This window comes from Pollicipes pollicipes, unplaced genomic scaffold, assembly GCF_011947565.3.
Source record: "Pollicipes pollicipes isolate AB1234 unplaced genomic scaffold, Ppol_2.1 Scaffold_7261;HRSCAF=8764_pilon_pilon_pilon, whole genome shotgun sequence".
NCBI lineage: Eukaryota > Metazoa > Arthropoda > Thecostraca > Pollicipedomorpha > Pollicipedidae > Pollicipes > Pollicipes pollicipes.
Genome location: NW_023597054.1, coordinates 24284992 through 24306975, shown reverse-complemented (window position 1 = coordinate 24306975; position 21984 = coordinate 24284992). Strand labels below are relative to the sequence as shown.

At 52.0% G+C, this 21984-nt stretch overlaps 1 pseudogene; it reads left to right on the top strand.

The window, feature by feature from the left end:
- Positions 1–3336: 3336 nt before the first annotated feature.
- Positions 3337–21739, top strand: LOC119111215 (leucine-zipper-like transcriptional regulator 1; annotated as a pseudogene).
- Positions 21740–21984: the final 245 nt, after the last annotated feature.

Below are 21984 nucleotides of genomic sequence, written 5' to 3'. Positions count from 1 at the left end.
AGTGAAAAGTGATATATACCTGACTCTTCAGCCAATTGACACAGCTACACGGTCAATGTTGTAGGTATACTTGCTCTGATATTGCAGCAGTTTCAGTTGCTCTGAAGTCACTCAAGACTGCGATGATTTTGTTACAGCATGTCATGTATGTCAAATCAATGTCTAGTTGGAGCTGACCGGGATTACCAATAACCGTTTGAGTATCTGCGATTAGACGATTAGGTTCAAGATATCAGAGAGGGAGAATGATAATGTGCTAGATGTGCATGTATGTGCCTAGCAGTTAAAATGTTATCAGCGTAGGAATTGCGAACGTGTACACGCGGGCTGTTGGTGATATGCAGATTGAATACTTCTTCCCAGTAACAAGAAGATGATTCATTGCGAATGCGTATATCCACGAACCAATCAGCAAGGATGAGCATGTGCTTTACGACCTGATATTCAGCAAAGTCGTTAAAATTCAATCGGTATTGGAAGTATTCCTACATTAATATTCCTACACTAGAGCACTAGTGCGGGCACTCGGGATGGGATAATTCCACAACTTTTTAAAATTTAGCTTTCACGCCATGGGGCTTTACTGGAACGATGCAACTATGCTATCATCATCCCCCCCCCCCCAACTTAGAAGAACTTTCGTCGCCCTTGCGCCTGTGCGGGAGTCGGCTAGCATCCTACCCTGAGCGCTGTTCGTAAATCGCTTTTCCGTGATAAAGCAGCACAGTGTTGCGGGAAGCTGTACTTAACACGGAAAACCCATATTTTGTCAGCTAACCATGGACCAGGCTTACGCAGGCGCGCGTGTTGTCCATTGTTTGTTTGAACTTCTTTGTTGTCGTTCGTCCCTTTACCCCTGTGTGCCCTCTGCTCCTTTGTTTCAGCATACTGCCCAAACATACTATGCTCAGGGGTGGGGTGAATGCAGTTATTGGAACATACTGCTGCTCGTTTGAAACAAAGAGAATCATCAGTTGTGTAGCTAACCTTGTTTCGGCTAAAAAGAAAATTGTCACAGATACATATCGTGTTTTGCACCCCGGTTTAGCTATCCATGATTCTATTCGCATGCCGCTTTGACGTTAAGTACAGCAACGCACATAACGTCGCAGAAACGCAACGTTCGTGGCTCCACACTCACGGTGACTTAACAGACAGATATGGACCGAACACTGTGTGAACACCTGCGCGCAGGTACGAACCGGGCACAACCGGTCTCGCAGACAAGTAGACTGAGCCCGCCGGAATGAAGGCAAGTACGGGCCAAGCACGGCCGGGCCCGCAGACAGGTACAGACCGAGCAAGGGGAAATGTAGACAGGCACGGACTGAGCACAGCTCATATGGCACATCTAACGCAAAAAGCAGCAAACAGCACATTCGCCACGCTCGCCACTCATTCGCACCACCGGCGGCGGCACTTTCACGGGATGTGAGGCCGTGTAAGATCGAAGTGCACTGTAACGGCTAGCCACGTACAGTTGTCACGTGAATCATCATACTCGTCGCTAAATTTACGCAATCGGCTCGCCGGTAATATACATCTGTCACTAACAGTTAAGTCGTTATCGGTACGAGGACAGCCCGATATTTCTGCCGCCCTATGGCGAATAAGCCTGGTGTGTACGCCTTCATTTTTCTGGCCATTGCATTTTAATAGCCTGCCGTCTAGGCTTGCAGAGCACAGTGGCATGTTGCTTATTAAATTTGTCTTGCCACCGGTGACGTTTGGCGTCTCAGCGACAGGACTTTGAGCTACGACGGTTGCCGGCGGTGCGCCTGCGGTAACGGGAGTTGAGCGGTGCAGGCGAACTCATTGGAGTGGTTTCGGGTGAGCTGATGGGCTCAGCTGCCTGCTCCCTCGACCGAATGCTGCCTCCTTGTTATAGAAGGGTGCGGCGACCTCGCTCAAACTACTCGCTGAGACGTGTGGGTTCTTCGCTGTCGCTGCCCTCCGCTGCTGGTGCGGCACGCTTCCGTTACACTGCGTTCGTCCGGTGATGGCGGGCCAGCATCGTGCGACTGTAGATCGCGCGATTGCGCCAGCGTGATTTGCATGATGGCATGACACAACTAGCATCACACCATGCACGCTGCTAGTGGCGTGGTCGCTCTGATGTTCGGCAAACCGCTGCAACTACCTCTGCGCTCACCTGATGCTTGCGATGTTGACGATGTCACGCGCCTGAAACTCCAGAGTTTACGCACAGCCCTCTTTTTGCAGGAGTGGGGAGGTGTGGATAGGTGGTAGGGACGCGTGAGTCGTCTTGCATGCGGTTTGTAGCTGTTCTGGGTCCCGCGCCGGTGTTACCCCCTAGGGTGCGCCTGACTAGCCGGTGGCCACTGTCTAGCCCGGTCCGCTGGGGTGCCCCACCGTCGGCATGAAGCTGTTTGAGGACTGACATTGTGTAAGGACTGGAGAGGAAGGAGGCGCAGCGACTTCTGTTCTCACTGCTTTAGACAAATAGCAGAAGGACGGGCCTCTGGCCGCCTTATTGGGGTGCTAACGGCCTTTATGAGACGAGTGGACTGAACTGCTTGTTTGACCTAGTCTTATGCCACCTTGGAAGACATGAGGTGAACTGTGTAAGGGGTCTGATAAGATCTCGACGGCCGTCTTTGGACGCGTGGCCTGGGATTTTTGGTGGAACCTGGTGAGGTTACAGTGAGACACCTGGCCCAGGTTCTATGGAGCTTGTCGAGGCCTGAACGGCCACCTTAGGACGCACGAGCTAACTGTGTGTTAAGCGTGCTGAAGCCGCAGTGGCCACCTTGGAACGCGTGGTCCGGACTTTTTTTGGAGGCTGCTGAGTTTAAAGCGGGAGCCGTCTCCCGAATGTGTGTCTGAGGCTTGCTTTAGAAACACCGCGCCAACCACCGCGGTTCAAAGCGAGCGCATCACAAGGTGTCCGGGCAAGTTCAGCCGGGACGTTCAGATTTGAGACGCGGAACAGTTCGATCTCCAGGCTGGCCTGGCTCGAGGGCCGTTAGCACGCACAAGTCGATGACACACAAAAAACAGCGGCGGTTGGGGCACGAGAACAGTGAGCCTTACATGACCTGACCTGAACAAGATAACATTTGCCGACAACGTCAGTATCAATGCAAGCACGAAAATATTTTCGATCCAAATTTTAGATGCAATAACCAAGGTGACTGAAAACAACAGGCAAGCAATGATTTCGTTCGGAAGATTACACAACGCGCGGAAACGCGCACAGCGCCTGCTGAAAAAAGACTCCAGTGACGTCACGCTAACGTTGAGTAGAAGGGGAGCCTAAATCACCCGATGATCCTGCCATCTTTTATACGGCCTTGTTTGTGTTGATGGCATACCGGTGGGATTCGGCAATGCCCAAAAAGCAATAGGGAGCAGTTCCAGGATATTACCAGGGCGAGACAACTCATTATTCGGGGCTGAAAAATAGGATAAGACTGTTAAGCTGTACCTCAATTTCTGTTATCCATCCACGTACTGTTTGAGTTCCGCGCATACGTGTACATGAATAGTGCCATGACAACTGCTATTGCATATTGATTCTGTCATCGCAATTGTAATTATTGCACTTTAAGGTAAGATTTTAACTGACATTTCAAGGTGTGAAATGCCCATTCTATTCATTTGATGGGTCCCTCACTTGATGAGGGACCCAGCATTTCTCAGATGATGTTAGAAGGGGTTTTTGACACCAGCTTGGTGCAGTTGCCAAAATTTGTGTTTTTTAATTGTGAAAAATTCAGCTTTATCGTGACAAAGTGGTGTGTCTGGTCTGTGGTGTGTCATGTGTAGGATTGCAAATTATGGTGCAAGGAAGGGCTCAGGATGCATTACTTGTTTTGCTGTATGCCTTGCATGGCCTATGCTGAGCTAATATAAATTGCCCACCCATATTTCTCCCGAGTGAAGAATAAATAACTTGCAAACATGATCAATTTGGCTTACATTATGGCTATAAACATCACATCCTGCATGTCTGGGTAATCACAGGTTGTCTATTCTTTTACAACAGGGAGGAAGATAATGGCAGCATCAAGGACATCAGGGCTTGAGTTTGACCCTGTCTGGCCAGACTCTGCTGACTGTCTCACCCTGGACTTTGGGCCATTCGAGACAGTACATCGATGGCGCAGAATGCCAGAGCTCTACAAGTTTGTTGGTGACAGGTGAGATGGAGATTAAATAGATTCTTAATATTGTATCTTGCACAAAATATCCGAGATGCAGGCACAGGTGTGTACTGGAGCAGCACAGTTTGACCGTGCTTGACCATGCTTACACAGTAACAGTATCCAGTGCCACTTGATTTTTTGTTCATGGGTGCTGGGAGCTAAGCAGTGAGCTCACCCATGTTCTAAGTCATCCATTCATGGCAGATAATACAAGAGACATATAATCTATTTTGGCTGCCAGCTTAACTGCTTTTAAAAGTGTGATACTGGCATGCTGTGAGAGGAGCTGAAGAAGGTAATGCACGGAGCTGCCAGCAGTAGGCTGCTCCCCCTACAACCCAGTCTCCCAATGTCTGTTCACCAGACGGAGCAAGCACACAGTGGTGGCCTACAAGGACGGCATCTACGTGTTCGGCGGCGACAATGGGCGCACCATGCTCAACGATCTGCTGCGTTTTGACGTAAAAGAAAAGTCGTGGGCCAAGTGCGCGTCCAACGGCACGCCCTGCTGTCGGTATCACCACTCGCCGTGGTAGGTGACGCCTCCCCCCCCCCCCCCCACCCCCACCCGGGATAGGGTGACGGCCCTTGGGTGAACTGAGCTGTTTTCTGCTCAGCAGCCTGTTAATGGCATTCAGTTTGATGTTGCTCTTCCTGTTCAGATCGGAAAATGCGCTCCTTTTAGAAAGTGTCTATAGCACACACTGACCTGACATTGATCCAGCAAAATGAGCAGACACATAACGCAGGCATTTTTCAGCTATTCGGCTCTTCGATGATAATCTTCGGAGGCTACACGGGCGATATACACTCCAACTCAAACCTTAGGGAACCGAACGATCTGTACGAATACAGTTCTCCACGGAACAATGGGTGGAGGTGGAAGTTCCAGGCAGGTACAAATTTCACGGATAGGGTTGACCAGGCCTGTGTTTGTGAAGTGTGCATGAAGCGTCGACAAGTTGATGTCTCTCCGTGACAACTGAGTCGATTCGCGGTAAGGCTTCTAAGGAAGCGTTGGGACATTTGTGGGGAGCGCGACGATCACTTGGTTTTTTGCATGTTTTGTCCCCATAGGTGAGCGTTGGCTGATCTCAGTTGTGTGTTGGAACTCCTCCCCTCAGCTTACCCTAAGCACCACGGCATGTCCATTGCGCGACTCGCCATCCTGCATCAACAAGACGTGCTGTGCTTATGTACAGACATACCAGCTCACCCTGTGACGTCATAGGGATCATTGCTGTCTCCTGCCAGCGACTGAGCAGACCTGTGATTGAGTCTTGGTGGACTCTGTCATTTCATAAGTCAACCAAATTTATGCTTTATGTGCAATCGACTCTTTTGCAAATGATGAGAGTTGGAGAAGATGTGTGAACGGGGTTGAATGAGACCGCCATGAGTCAACTGAGCCAACTGAGCCGACTTGTAGGGGAGAACCATGCATGACGTTTGACCTGTAAGGAGAGACCGTTTACGACGTATGATTGTAAGAAATGCCAGACTCCCTCACAGCTCTGTGGGAGCATATTGTATGTGCGACCATTGTTGCGCCGTATATATCTCTGATATTTTCAAAATTTGTGTCTTACGAATGCTTTTACGAGGCACATAGGACGGTTTATACTCCGAACTGCTGTCACCGGAATCGACTCCATTGTAATCGATTTTGGAATCGAGCTGGATGTGCCAAGATCAGATTTGGAATCGCCTCCGATTTGCTTTTTGCTGCTGGAAGTTGGGGCCGAGAGTAACCCGATGCAATGTGGGCGAAGTTAAAGTCGATTCTGCCGCGGTGAAATCAGCCACATGTGCGCCTATCGGTAAAAACAGCGTCCGCCAGATGAATTGTTGGCTATTTTTCTACCAGTCGCTCGATCAGACCAATATACAAGCCGCTGTTTTCTGGCGTACTTGGCCAGGGCGGGTTGGGGTAATGACACTCGTGCCCACTCGGCAGGCCACCTGATCTTGTGTGACCTTACGTTGTGTCGTGCCCCTGACCTGACGATGCGCTTGTGTTGTGCGGCGTGACCGGGCAGGGCCCCGGTGGCGCGGTCGGCTCACGGCGCGGCCGTTTACGACAACAAACTGTGGATCTTCGCCGGGTACGACGGCAACGCCAGACTCGACGACATGTGGACCATGTCGCTGACGGTAAGCCATGGAACATGTTTACATGTCAACCACCGCAGTCCGGTGGAGGTCTGTTGAAGAGCATGTTAAGAACGAGTCTTTTGGGCAACCACTTGCTTGGGTGATAAATGCGTATGTTTTCTTCTGAAAAAAAAACGCTGAAAAAACATCGCCTTTCTAGCGCAACGCAACATAGGGTAAACTACTGTGTCATTCAGTTACCTAACGGCTATTTCACCATGCCCAAATTACTTACGAAATTATCCATCAGAATGTAGCCAAAGACATGCATGATTCTGACGCATAAAGAGTTTGCCGGAAACTTGCCATGAAGGTGTGAAATCACAAAATGAGCCAAGTATTTGCGGAGGGGGCAGAATTTACGGTGAGGTAGCAAGGTGCGTGGATCTCTGCCTCCGACGAAACAGGGGTTTTACCTGGAGCACGTGCCCTAAAAGCTTCCCGGAGTGATAACCAAATGGGGACGGTGCATGGCTCATATTTCCATGGTTTGGTGAATGTTGCACTTCAAAACATTTGGCAGTGTTTCGTGTAATTTTTATGCGGTAAGCATGCGAAATCTGGGCATGTTTTTCTTTTCAACCTGTATAAGTTCTGTGCCTGTGTTTGGTGGCGATCAGGTGACGCATGCCAAGAATTTGACTCGTTCTTAAAACAGCATGCATTTTTACGAATGAAGCTTCATTCTTAACAGATGCTCACGTCTTGTGTTTATGTGTATAGCTGTGTACGATCTCAGCGGTTTTCTCAGTTTTGTAATTTGTTCTCAGCTTTGGGTCCTGAATCTAAATCTGATTTTCCCTTCCATGTTATGTATAGATGTTGTATGCTTCAAGTAGCGTATTCACTTGCTACAGGTATAGTCGGGTTATATTGCAGGTGATCCGCCACGAGAGTCAAGATCCAAGCCCTCGTCATATCCTGCATCCTGGTCTCAACAGGAGGGGGATGGAAGCCGATGTATTCCTGCAGCCATCAATAATCAATTTTGGATGTCTGTTTCTATATTTTGATCCGACCTGCCCTGTGCGTGACAATAAAATACAGACACTAGAAGGCACCTTTCTCATTGTGTTATGAATGATGCACCGAAACTTCAGTACATCATTGATACACTGACTGAAACCAAAAGTGCGTTGCTGGGCACTGTCCTGCACGTGGCGCGGGGCGAAGTTATTAGGGACGCATCACGGTTAAAAATAGTACGAAACGATTCGGCTGGTCAGAAAAACAATTCAAGCGAAGGGAAAACGGCAGATGAATATTCGAAAGTGCAGACGGCGTAATAGAAGCAAGAGACTTTATGTGATACCCATTAGCCAGAGGAAGCATACTGTAATGCCAGGCGCAATCTGCCGCTTTCGCAGAAAAGGTCATACGGTCCACCGCTTGCCACCTCCCCCGGTCCCTAAGCACTGACAACCAAACTTTTCAAGGAGTTGTCAAACAAAACTGGTGAAATGCCTGTCTCAGTAGGCAACGGTATCTTCGAGGCAAAGGTACAATCCTTTTGTTCAAAATATTGCGACGCTTATCCCGAAGAAGCAAGATATCGGCGTTACGATGGAAATTTTCGGTCCAGTTTGCTACCGTTGGTGTAAAAGGTCGGGACCAGACGCCTAGCGGCATATAGGTAGTGTAAGTAAGCTGTTACAACTATAGCTATTATAAGCTATTACAACAAAATGTGGTTAAAATGGGTCTGTGTAGGTTATACGGGCCGAAACGTTAGAACGGTTTTAGACTGCCTGGAATACGCGATTGCAAGTAGCTTCTCGGACTTGGCAAGCATGTCACTAGGTGTACTTCCACATCGTGTCAACTGGGACCTGCGGTTTTTTGGGAAGTCCGTGGTTCTTCCCACTGCCCCTTTCAGCTCTTAGCTGATTTTGCGAAACCATGTCCCTGACACCCAGACAATATTAATCAAATTTCGTGACTTGGACAGCTTCAATGTCAGCCGAGGAATGAGGCAAGGATGTCCTTTTAGCGGAGTGATTTGACCTGTTTGTACCAAACGATCCGCAACGACTTGTGTCCATTCGCGGAATTACGGTGGCAAGAACTGAGCTAAAATGGAATTTTCCACATTTGTATAAGGTATTGAACTGAAGTAGCCATCCTGCAAATGATTCGATGCAGTTCACGGCCCTGCCCCTCTTAAGTCCTAAAACCCGCTAGTTTCTGAGTTACACACCGGCGAAAACGTACATACTTTTTCGTGAAGACTATTTCAAGATCACCCAGGTATTCATGACGTAATGGCAATGCTATTCAAATCCTGCCATTCCGCCAGTCATGCGGCGGCCAAAGCCAAGAAAAATATAGTTTTTAGTCGTTCATACCTGGCGTTAGTGAACACGATTTCCAGATATAATGGCCGTGAATCGGCTCTTAATCGATGTGGTGCAAGGTGCGAGGACGCAATCAAACAATTACGTATTTAAATGCATGTTTTTATAACAAGTGTACCGTCTAGAACGCTCCAAGTGTACTTATGGCTGGGAGTGAGCTTATTTCGTCATATATGATGTTTATTTAAATACCTTCAAGCTCGAAAATTCACTTTAAACCGTCATTACGTGGCTGGTAACATTCCATGTTTAGACCCACGAATGGCATACTACCTAAAACCAATGAAGCTTGACTTGTTTTTCATAACTCATTTAATTTGCCTCAACACGATCGTAATTTCTAAACATCCAAAACTGAAGAGAAAGTGGACTACGCTGGACAAAACCGAGGTTTGGGGTTTTTTGAAAGCTTGCACTCACAGCGCGCATGCTTAACCTAATTGTGGAATGCACGCAGTTCAGCAAAATGGTCGTTGGTTCAAAGACGGCGAAAATTGATGATTTTTGACAAATTGCACGGTTTTATTTCTTTTGGACGCATAAACGCCATGCATGCACTTTTTATGCTAATTTAACGTTCGATTAATTGCAGATCGTAAATTGCAGATAAGCGGACACAGGCTAACTACGTTGAGGAGGCGCCACCAGCGTCTTTTTTCTTTGCGAAATTCCACGAGTGGGTAAACGTTTTGAGTCATTGGGCAGGGATCAGCTTCCACAGGGTAGATGCCAAATTGTGGCCCGGGTACAGAATGCTCAAAATGTAAAATTCGAAGGAATGACCCAAAGTGCGCCATGGTTTACATGCGGCTGAATACTGCCGACTGTTTTTCACGATATAAGATTTGTCGCAAAATTTTGGGCAGAAGTGACTTCGGAAGCCATAGTACTGCCATAGTACTCGCCAAAACGATGTGACAAAAATCACAAAACTGGGGTTTGTCCTGTGAAAAACGAGTTACAACATGAAGGCCCTTGTTTGGGATATTCCTCGTCTGAGCTGTGCTCCCTTGGGATATTCCTCGTCTGAGCCGTGCTCCCCTCCGGCGTCGGCGGTCGCTGTCCTGTATCGCCTGTTCCCTGGATGACTGCGAACTGATCGTGTGATTGCTTTGCTACATGTTTGTGGAGCAGCATCACTTCTTATTGGTGTTGTTGTTAATTATAATTTTTGGGCACGCAGACTGCATATTACTTATTGGTGTATAAAGCATGTAAAGGACATCTGCTACCGTAACATTTCCGAATTATCTTCCCTTACACCACACCACAGCAGCGAATATACTTTCCGGAACATGCGTGCCTTGCTGCCTGCCGAGGCATGCATTGGTCCACCGTCAGTTCAGTTGCTCCTTCTTCAACGTAGTTGATTTAATCTGCTTTAGTATGCAGGACGAAGGTACACGCTTTTTTAAACAAGATGCGCATCTTTATCTGTTGACGTTTAGGTTAATCGTAAAGGTTAGGTTAATTTTATCTGTTGACGTTTAGGTTAACTCGGCATTTTAGCTCAAACCTGGCATTACGTATTCTACCGGCTTTCCATACAACATCCGCAAATTATCAGTTACGGTATCTGACTAAAATATTAGCTGTTATTGAAAAGATCGTATGGAGCCTTCCGTACAAGAGGAAACTAGAGCCTGTCCTTAAGCATCTCCGATCGTTGTACATGGTAGGATAAAACGTGCTGTCATTTACCACATGAAGTGCCTGTGTCCAGTGCGGTTTGAGAAAGATGGCTGGTGAACTAGGTTTATTGGCATGCTTGTTAAAGGTAGTACAAAAGTAAGCTAAACTTGGCATTAGCCGCGGAATTGCCATAAAAAGTGACTCCTATTTCTGGATGGCAGACGAGGATTGACATCACGACAGAAAACAGAAATCCTTGGCGATACTCCACACTCCTGACCTGAATGACAAGATAAATGTCTATTTGTCCGCGATTACCTTATATCAAATTCAAACCTTTTCGTGCGTGTAAGCTTGAAACGAGTATCTATGTTCCTCTGTACGAAATGCAGATGCCTCAACCCAAGCGTATCCAGGGTCCCGATCTAGCGCCTGAGGGGACGGTATATCTGCAGACACAAATTATGCAAGCCCGAAACTCGAAAACTGTACAGGACAGCAGTTTGGGAGGCGGTTTTAATGAAAACGAGGTCTTTGGCCTTAGGTCAAAGTCTAGTTCTTTAGATTTCAAGGGGGGTCAACTATCAAAGCTAAGAGGATTTTCAAATAAGCCGGACCCCAGCCGGTCCACAGAATGTCTCGACGGGCCGGCTGGACAGTCTTACTTTCTGAGCATCGTGCAGCAAATAATAAAATCCCATCGAAGAGAAAGTTATTTGCAGTTGATTGGGCAGAGCCCTTTTTAACTTAAACAATACTTGACTCATCAGAGGTTATAATGGACCATACTTTGCCAGAGTGGAGTTGGGGCAAGGAAATGAACGAATTTCTTTTAATGAGTGAATTCTAGGCACCGCGTCCCGGCATTGTTGCGCCGTGTTCGGAAGGCTTTGATGGGAACAGATCCTCCTTCGTCCCTCCGGGCCGAGTCAGGCTGAGACTGTTTTGGTTTTAAATGAAAGTTTATCGCCCAAAGCTGCTTAAATGTTTCTTGTAAAGAATTGTTCATAATGATAATGACAGTATGAAAATAAACTTTATTCGATTGGGTGTCGCCACATTGTAGTGGAAGTGTAATCTTCATTAGAGCTGACTACCGTGCGGATTTCTCGAGTTGGGCGCACATGGGCCAAGACATATTTTATGATGTCGGTATCATGCAAGGTACCTTTCTGTCAAAGAACGGTTCCAGGTGTGCGATGGACAGAAATATTTGCCAAATGTTACTCACGTGATAGGTACTGAACTCAGTTTTCGCACCTGGAGACACTGAAAGGCAGGCATAACCTCGCGTTATAAGTTTTCACCTTTTTCAAGAAATATGTAATATACATGTCCTCCCAGGCACGTGGTGGTCCAGTCGCGTCCCATCCGGCTTTAACTCCACGCACTGGAGTGAAGACACTGAATGCACTTGGATAATCTTGGGAATGCCGCCCAGTGGTCATTTGCATGTGTCTCAGTAACGTCATAAAGTTAACATTGCGACCAAAAACAGATATGGAATTTCATTCTGGTGGAATAAAAATAGGTCCCTATGAATGAAAATGCTTGCCAGGAATACATTTTGTCTTGTAAAGAAACTGTTGTGATAGAGGGGACTGTCCCTTCGTATCCGAAGATGGAGAGCGATGCGTCCCCCGTCCCCCATCCCCAGTGGTGCTGCAACTAGATTAATGCAAATTAAAGCTGAAAAAGTGGGGAGGGAGGCGCAGGGTAGCATGCTGGCTCCCACGTTCAAAAGTGGGGCCGTGCCGCCGCGCCTCCCTTATGGCCTGCACCCATGGTTGGTTAGATGGAGCTGAAAAATCGCGACAGTCTGATACGGAGCGTCGACTGACCTCATAGATACGTTTACAAAGATGATATAGAGTGATGGGTGTGCTGGTAAACTCGGAGGGTCGGTGTTGCAATGTCCTGAATGCACATTCATGAAATAATGCATTCATTTATGTGCCCTGGGGGGACAAACAGATTGAGGAACAGATCTAAATTCAGTTCCGATAGCTCAGTTGGTTAGAGGCGCATCCTTCCGATTCGCCCGCCCGTGGCGGGGGAGTTCGAGTCGCTTTAAATAGGCGCTTGCTGTTTTCCCTTAGCAGGTGGGGCCTACGGCCCGGTGGCAGCCGGCCGCGATAAAGGACAGATGACGCCAGGGGGCAGGACGGACTGTGCCGAGCATTGCGGCCGTTTAAGCTTTCGCCACCAAATTCTGCCGTTGGCATGAGATTGTGCTATCGGATGGTAGGGGTCAGATCTTGCACAAGAAGCATTGCTTAGCGCGAGCTCTGATCCCAGAAATACTTCTATTCAAAAGGTTCGGATTAAATCTTTTTAAAGAATGTTTATAATAGCTCGTGCGTACAAACTCGTGCCGAGGTTTTTGAGTTGACAGAAATAATGGCCTACTCGTGATATTCCAATGCATTGAACTGACCATGTTGATCACCTGTCGCTAAACTGTCGTCGGTCGGGCTTAGTTTTGTTCTTTGTGCTGCATGACGCCACTTGTGTCGAATTTTGTTGAAAAAAGTTGTTCCCGTAGAAGCTCGAAGTGCAGGCCCAGACCACGTATTCCGTGACTGTCGACACGACATCGTGTAGACCGTGCCACTGACGGTGGTCTGGAGACATGCGGACCGTGTCACTGATGGTGGTCTGGGGACATGCGGACCGTGTCACTGACGTGGGCTGGGGGCATGCGGACCGCGTCACTGATGGTAGTCTGGGGGACATACGGACCGTGTCACTGACGCTGGTCTGGTGGCATGCGGACCGTATCGCTGACGGTAGGCTACGGGACATACGGACCGTATCGCTGACGGTGGGCTGGGGGCATGCAGACCGTTATCGCTGACGGTGCTCTGCTGGGAGCATGCGGACCGTATCGCTGACGGTAGGCTATGGGACATACGGACCGTATCGCTGACGGGTGGGCTGGGGGCATACGGAACCGTATCACTGACGGTGCTCTGGGGGCATGCGGACCGTGTCACTGACGGTTGATCTGGGGGCATCCGGACCGCATCACTGAAGGTGGGCTGAAACATACGGACTGTGTCACTGGCGGGGGTCTGGGGGACATACGGACCGTGTCACTGACGGGTGGTCTGGGAGAATGCGGACCGTATCACTGACGGTGGGCTGTGGGCATGCGAACCATATCACTGACGGTGGGCTGGGGACATACGGACCGTGTCACTGACGGTGGTCTGGGGGGCATGCGAACCGTGTCACTGACGGTGGGCTGTGGGGCATACGGTCGTGCCACTGACGGCAGGTGACTGGCATGTGGACCGTGTTAATGACAGCGGGGTGGCGACCATGCCATTACGGCGAAAAGATGAACATGTGCGCTATGTGGCTTATGGCGAACTGCTGGCAGACCCGCGCCCATACGAGCGGCAGCTATATGAGGTCATGTCACCCACGTGGAGCTGGGGGTGTCACTGCAGACCCGCGCCCATACGAGCGCCAGATATATGAGGCCATGTCACTCACGTGGAGCTGAGCGTGTCACTGCAGACCCGCGCCCATACGAGCGCCAGATATATGAGGCCATGTCACTGACGTGGAGCTGAGGCGTGTCACTGCAGACCCGCGCCCATACGAGCGGCAGATATATGAGGTCATGTCACTCACGTGGAGCTGGACGTGTCACTGCCGCCGTCAGGGCGTGAACTGGCGCCACCGTACTGACCCTGCCGCCGGCAGCGTCAGGCCAGGTCACGAGTAACGCTCACCTGGGCTGGCTGGTGGCGCTCACCGCCCTCCTCTGGCGCAGGGCGACACGCACGTATGGGAGGAGATCCAGCAGAAGGGCGAGTGCCCGCCCACCTGTTGCAACTTCCCGATGGCCGTAGCGCGCGACTCCATGTTCGTCTTCAGCGGGCACTCAGGCGCCAGGATCACCACCAACTCGCTCTTTCAGTTTAACCTCATCGACCAGGTGTGAGTAGCGGGGTGGGGAGAGTCAGTCGCCTACTGCTTTGTCGCAGGTCTTCTTTGCTGGTGCTGCGAGCAGAGGCCATTGCACATCGTGGGACGGGTAATGAAAACTCACTGACTATCCTCTTTCCAAGTTTCTCAGACAGGGAGACCCCTTTCCCACTTCGGTGTTATTGATAGATCAACCTTTTCCCCCCTCTAACCCACCGCCTTACATTAGCGGCCTGTTGTTTCGGTCTGGCCCATGAGCCAGACGCAGGCGAGCATGGCCTCAGTGCGACCCCCGCTGTGACCTCGGCCTGACCTCGGTGCGACCCCGTCGCAGCTGGAGCCGTATCTCGACGGACCACATCCTGCGTGGGGGCGCCACCGGCGCCGACGCGTCGTTATGGCCACACCATGGTGGCGTACGACCGGCACCTGTACGTCCTGGGCGGCGCCGCCGACTCCACGCTAACCCAACGACCTGCACTGGTCAGTGGCGTCCAACGGCGGCTCCCGACCCGACCGGGCCTGGGGGGGGGGGGAAACGCCGCCCCCCTTCCTGGCTTTTTGCCGTACCGCGGCGCGCTATGTTTTAGAGGGGGTTTGGGATGAGTAGGCGTATGGATGCGGCAGGGAAGGGGTGAGCTTTTTGGTAGCTCTTCCTGGTGCACGGCAGGGGCCTCAGCGAATGAGCACCATAACGGTTGGAATTGTGCGGGCTGGTTCAAAGCACAGCGCGAAGTGCAGGCAGTCGTTCCTGAGTGAGATCACATAATATCTTCTCCGATACGGACCTTGTGCATGGAATGGCTTAGCTTTTGGGGTTGCGAGTGGTACCCGCTGCAATCAGCGCAAATGATCACGGCGCTTGTACATATAACACTGGATGTACGTCCGTGATGTGTGTGGCTTGCAGCAGCTACACACATCGTAAAATCCACGGATGAAGGCATGATACGCGCGCCTCGCCGGCGCAGCGATCGGTACTGCTTACCGCTGGTCGCCTCGCCTCGCTGGTGCTGCGATCGGTACTGCTTACCGCTGGTCGCCTCGCCTCGCCGGCGCTGCGGTCGGTACATGCTTACCGCTGGTCGCTCGGCCTCGCCGGTGCTGCGGCCGAGACTGCTTACCGCTGGTCGCCTCGCCTCGCCGGCGCTGCGGTCGGGACTGCTTACCGCTGGTCGCCTCGCCTCGCCGGCGCTGCGGTCGGTACTGCTTATCACTGGCCTCCTCGCCCTCGCCGGTGCTGCGACCTGAGACCGTTACGCCTACCGTACCGCTGACCGCCGCGTCTGGGGCTGTTCCAGTTTTCGACCTGGACACACAAACGTGGTCGACGGTGGTGCCGTCTGCCGACTCGCAGCTGCCTTCGGGGCGGCTCTTCACGCGGCGGCCGTCGTGCACGACGCCATGTACATCTTCGGCGGGACGGTGGACAACAACGTGCGCAGCGGCGAGATGTACCGCTTCCAGGTGCGGCGCCGCCTGATGGCACGCTCATGTCGAACATCAGAGCGAGGGATCCCCGGAGTCGGACTTGTGTGACTGCTGTGGCATTCTGCTAAACGGGGGAGGGACCCTTGGAGTCAGACCTGTGTGACTGCTGTGGCACGCTGATAGGCAAGGCGGGGAGACTCCGGCGGTCAGGCCTGTGCGACTGCTGTTGTGGCCCGGACGGTGTGGGATCGGAGCGCTGAGACTCATAATGTTGTGCCTAGCAAACTGTAAGCACCCGCACAGCTCTTGGTTCGGGGACCGGAGTCTCACGGGCGAGTCAGCGGACTCGCGGGACGGGTATCGAATTGCATAAAACATGAGACCGACCACCTCCTGCGGCTCCCCGCGGACATTCCGGCCATCTCCTGCGGCTCACGAGAGGGCAGTCCGACCATCTCCTGCGGCTCACGAGAGGGCAGTCCGACTATCTCCTGCGGCTCACGAGAGGGCAGTCCGACCACCCCCTGCGACTCATCGGCGGGCAGTCCGACCATCTCCTGCGGGCCTCACGAGAGGGCAGTCCGACTATCTCCTGCGGCTCACGAGAGGGCAGTCCGACTATCTCCTGCGGCTCACGAGAGGGCATCCGAACCATCTCCTGCGACTCATCGGCGGGCAGTCCGACCACCCCTGCGGCTCACGAGAGGGCAGTCCGACTATCTCCTGCGGCTCACGAGAGGGCAGTCCGACCAACTCCTGCGGCTCACGAGAGGGCAGTCCGACCATCTCCTGCGACTCATCGGCGGCAGTCCGACCATCTCCTGCGGCTCACGAGAGGGCAGTCCGACCACCCCTGCGGCTCACGAGAGGGCAGTCCGACCATCTCCTGCGGCTCATCGGCGGGCAGTCCGACCACCCCCTGCGGCTCACGAGAGGGCAGTCCGACCATCTCCTGCGGCTCATTGGCGGGCAATCCGGCCACCCCCTGCGGCTCACGAGAGGGCAGTCCGACCATCTCCTGCGGCTCACGAGAGGGCAGTCCGACCATCTCCTGCGGCTCACGAGAGGGCAGTCCGACCATCTCCTGCGACTCATCGGCGGGGCAGTCCGACCACCCCCTGCGGCTCACGAGACTGGCAGTCCGACCATCTCCTGCGGCTCATCGGCGGGCAGTCCGACCACCCCCTTGCGGCTCACGAGAGGGCAGTCCGACCATCTCCTGCGGCTCATTGGCGGGCAATCCGGCCACCCCCTGCGGCTCACGAGAGGGTAGTCCGACCATCTCCTGCGGCTCATCAGCGGGCAGTCCGACCACCTCCTGCGGCTCACTGACCGGCTCCTTTGGCTCCAGGTTCAGCCTGATGTGTCCGAAGCCGTGTCTCCGTGCGGCCCGTCGGTATGCCGACCGGGCTGCGTCATCAACAGTCAAATCACTTCTCCTCCCTTCAGAGGCGTTCGGATATGCAACTCCGCTGCATCGTTCCTCTTTGCTCTACAACTGCACAACTAAGTAACGACGCTCATCTGCCAGCTGCTACTGTGTCTAACTGCCGGCCTGTCCTCTAGTTCTCAGGCCTACCCGAAATGCACGCTGCATGACGACTTCGGCAAACTTCTGGAGTCGCGCCAGCTGTGCGACGTCGAGTTCACTCGTGGGCCCCGCAGGAGGCGCGCGTGCCGGCGCACGTGGCAATGGTGGCGGCGGCGCGCTCACCACCTGCGCGCCAAGGTGCGCCAGGCGGCCGAAGCACGCGCCGCGCCACCTGGAGCAGGTACGTCGGCTGGCCCATACCACCTGAGGCAGGTACGGTCAGCGGACTCCCGCCGCTTGAGGCCGGTACGTTCAAACGCACTCCCACCATCCAGGCCAGCAATTTGCTTGGGGACAGGTTGGGGAATGCTAGGGAAAGATTGTGAAAGGCTAAGTTTCCACAACTGGCCTGAGAAATGCTTCGGTTTTTTCGAGCTTTCCGCGATTGAGGTCCTGCCATCGGCCATCGCTTGGGGAAACTTGGGACTCCCTAACCGATGGATTTGGAATTTCCTTGGGAATTCGTTTTCGGTGCATAATCGCCATAGGCAGCTCGGTAATCCGCCGGGCATCCTCCTTGGGAAAAATGTTGGGAAACAGTCTGGAGAAGGTTGGAAATCCCGACCAAAGTACCCTCAGTTTGCAGAGCTGATCCCAGTCATCCCCCAACCGGAAAGTTGGGGAACAGTCGCGATGTTCCTGTTTGGATCGCACCAAATTGCTGTCAGGACACCTGGGATACACACGTCAGCGGACGTCCGATACCTGGGATGGACACGTCAACGGACGTCCGACATCTCAGATAGGCACGTCGGCGGACGTCCGACACCTCAGATAGGCACGTCAGCGGACGTCCGACGCCTGGGATGGACAAAAAGAACTTTTGGCAAGGGCAAGAGGGACCATCCATTACCGCATGGGGCAGATACGGTCAACATCCGCAACATAGCATATAACAAAGTATCGGCCGAGGGTAATTTGTGAGTGACACTAACACATTTAACGTGACCAAAGCAGATATTGAATCTTCAACAGGTACGCCACAAGAAGCTTGATACAGGTGCACCACAAGGAGCCGATGCAGGCAAACGACAGGAGCCGATGCCGTTTGCTACGACAGTTTGTCACACTCTCTCCACTGTTGTGATTATGTGCTTTATTCGCACGCAGCATGGATCCGATGCTGGGACACGCCCCCATGCCGCGGCGCTGAGTCCGTTATGGTCGTCAGGCTTTATGTCCGGTACCGGGACACGCCTCCCAACCTGTGACACTGGAGTCCCCGTTATGCCGTCAGGTGTTCGGTTCCGGCCACCATCCCGTACCGGACACGCCGCTGTTGGAGGTGCGACTGCCGGAGTGCGGCGCCAGAGCCGTTTCAGCTGGTTGCTAGACTACATCTATACGGACCAGAATCGACCCGACCAAGCGCACGCAGGCGACCGGGCCAGGCGCCCGCATCGTGCCAACCATGATGGACGTGTAACCGGCTGGCGCTGCAGGTCAGTCAGGTGGTGGATGGCGCGAGTGCTGGGGTCGAGGCGTGCGTGCCCGCCGACGGTGCCGGCGTCACCCTCACGGGCGCAGCGTGCGGCGCCGCCTCGTGAACAACGCACTACTTCCCGGCGCCGTTTGTGAAGGCTGACACGCCATGGGGGGCGGGGCCCACTTTGTGGGCCTCCCCCGATGACTTTCGAAGGGTTGATGCTGGTGGTTTCCGAACTGCTCCAGATGCCGACCCAGCTGTGGTAGCTGTGGTTCACCCCACTCGTTGGTTACGCCGTACTCCCCTCGCCGACGACCCTCCTCTGCCGGCTGCACATTCTGACTCGTGCACCAGATGGATTAGCGGCCCCGATTTTCACTCCTTGTAGACGGCGTCGCCTGGTGATCAAGGCCCTGCTCATGACGACCTGGGAGCGAGCCCTGGTCACCGATGGCCCGGGTCTTGATGTGGCGGCACCGTGACAGTCTCGCCTCGCCCATGGCCCTGGAGTCTAGCTGACAATGTGACTCCGTTCCAGTTTCGACATGTGTCGACTGGAGCAGCTCTGCGGTCCAGTACCTGGAAGCAGCCATCATCAGCGGAATGTGCTGGTGTGGCGCTGGAGAACCCAGCGCTCTCCAGCTCAACTACATCAAGGATTCTGCCTCAGGTCAGTTCGCCGCTGGCTCGCAGCGGCCGGCGTCACTCGAAATTGGCTTAGTCGGGCGCTCGACCGGCGTGATGTGCAGGACCATCAGTCGTGAGCCACGAACTCTGGTCACTGATGCTTTCATGAGTCTGCTTTTTTCACAAAATAATGTATCAACTCAACCAAATGTTATCTAATCAAATTTGTCGAGAATGTTTACCCGTCCCGATATCTCAGTTGGTTCGAGCCACTGTCTTGGTTCACCAACCCTCTGGTTCAAGTCGCTTTAATTGCTCGTTGTTCGGCCCGGACTGAGGTGACTTGCGGCTGGAGGCAGCGGCTGCGCTTAAGGTCAGGCGAGGTCGGAAGATGGAGCTATGTGAGTCAAGAATCACACGTCAAACTTTCACCGTGATATTATGCTGCTGAAGTGGACGTTCACTGTCGCGTATTTTGGTCAGGGCTCATGCAACAATCGCTGCGTCACGTGGGTTTTGATCCTCGAAATTTATCCAATTAAAAGGTTCAGATTGTATCTGAAAACACATTGGCTGAATAGCATCATATGGAATGGCAAAATGATATTGAAACGCGGATGAATAAAAAAGCGCTCAACTGAGTTAACGTGAGCCGCTCGAAGTTTACAAAATGGAGGCTTGGATCAAGTTCGAGTTGGATGCGTTTACTGTTGGCAGTACAAAAAATATGCCTCCGATGTTTGACCTGCCGACCTCATGTGATCGCCGATCAAAACAAAACGGTTTTCCAAGTTCCTTGGTGGAAGCACGGAAGCTATAAGTGGATAACTACTATCCAAAAGACACCAATGCCAAATACCAATATCAAAGTTGATGAAATGGATGCATATAAGCACGCGTAACTGCGGTTGGGAAAACAACTTTCGCTGATGGTTTAGCGATGAGGCGGCTTGACCAGCGCAAAATTTGAATTTTCGTTTCAAGCAGTTTTCACCCGCGTAAAATTTCAACTAAAGGTAGTCAGTTTAAGTTAGTAGCAAAGATTCGTCGCAGTTACCGTGACCAACATTAAGGGCATGACCGGGAGGCTTTGAGTTCCTGCTCCTCGTTACCATATGTTCCATAATTCTCGAAATCAAGGCATCTACAGACCTGGAGTTCAAAGCCCCCACCACAATATCTTCCAACGAGCCGTAGATACGCCGTCTACCGTTGGCCAGTTTCAGCTCGTTCGAGAAGCTAACTGTTTGCGTGGCGACAATGTCAGGACAGCCGGAAAATCCGACAACGCCCATCGTACATTTCCTTAATATATTCTGAACGTTCTTTGATATCATGTCGTTGGTTCTTTGGCATGCAGAAAGGCATGCTATACAATTTGTATCGGGAATGCAGTTACCCTGCCTTCTAAGGAAGCAAACAAATGGTGAATGTAGTCTGTGGTGATCCCTCCTTGTGATCCCCCACCAGTTTTTTATTATCTAGAGCCTGCTCGAGCCTGAGTTCATACGAAGCGCGCAGTTGTTTTCCGGCAGAGGCCCTGTCCTACTCCTTGCATGCCCGCAGGGCTGGTCCGACCCGTGGCGAACACCGGTCTCAGCAGCCGCGACGTTGCCCTGGCAAAAGTCGTCTCCTTATGTCTTAAAACGCGAGAGAATTAGATAATTTATGTCTGTGTGCCTATCCCGGAAGACCTGTAACATGACAAGTTGTGACGTTTCTTGTTGTGACGGTCGCAACTGGTTAAAACTGGGCGCCGGCAAAGTTGGTGTGGCATTCGGATATTCACATATTCGGCAGAATCGATAACTCGGATCCCTTCCATTTCGTCGAAGCATTAGCTTGAGGCTGCACGACTAATGCCCGGTCACATATTGGGAAACCATAGTTGCGCACCTATTGCTTTGGCAGCTATCGGTTGCCGAAAACCCCGTCGGCCACAGGGCTACGTGCGAAAAGTATTTTTTCAATGGCTCGTTTCAAACCACAACCACACCGTTAGATAACATATTATTAGTAAGGTCGAGGTATAATTATATAAAATATTGATCACACCCAACAACCGATAGAAATTACCGAGGAGTCGACGCCTTGGATTTTTCTGATAATTTACTATGATGTATAACTGACGCCTGGTGACCTGGTGGCGAAATCAAAAGATCGCACGTCTGATGCAAAAATTAAACTTCAGCACGATGAACGATCAATGCCTGGTCACATGCTGGTACAATCATAGACTCGGACGTCACGGAGCTGTGCCGTCTGATTAAGACGGGACAACTCTGTCCTGCAAACGGCCGGCGTGTGCCCCAGTGCCAGGTGTGGATTCATTCCGTGCAAGGGTAGACGCGCACACGGTGCTCACCTGCTCCACTTGCGCGTGGCGACTTTGCTTCCCGCCTGACTGGCAGAGTAAGGTAGCATACCTGGTGCGTTCCGTCACAGGCCGTTCAACGTGCTTTTGCCAACGCATAGCGCGATTTGACCCTTATCAGCGTAGAAATACCGCGTCAAATCAGTTCTTTGCAGTTTGACTACTCAAGTCTTCCAATCAAACAGTGCAGATGTTTTAGCCGCGCCTCAGTTGATCCTAGTTTTTTGGTCGCCAAGCGTCCCTAGTCGCAACTCCTAGCCGAATGTGAACGGATGTAACCAGCTGTG